This window comes from Plasmopara halstedii, assembly GCF_900000015.1.
Source record: "Plasmopara halstedii genome assembly, contig: Scaffold_2386, whole genome shotgun sequence".
In the NCBI taxonomy this organism is placed as follows: domain Eukaryota; phylum Oomycota; class Peronosporomycetes; order Peronosporales; family Peronosporaceae; genus Plasmopara; species Plasmopara halstedii.
Genome location: NW_020189293.1, coordinates 1,953,707 through 1,953,951, shown reverse-complemented (window position 1 = coordinate 1,953,951; position 245 = coordinate 1,953,707).

Sequence of the window (245 nt, the reverse complement as noted above, 5' to 3'; positions counted from 1 at the left end):
CGGCGGCGACGGTGTCGTCGACGGCGACCGTGACGTGAAACTCTGTTACCCACGTCGTTTGATGTCCCTTTGACGACATCAGAGGCACTCGCGGCCTCGTGTGGAACTGTGTTACCCACACAGGAAGCGTGTTTCCCGCCTTCCACTTCAGTCAAGGTCTGGGCGACCACGTGTGGAACTGTGTTACCCACACAGGAAGCGTGTTTTTTGCCTTCCTCTTCAGTTAAGGTCTGGGCGACCACGTT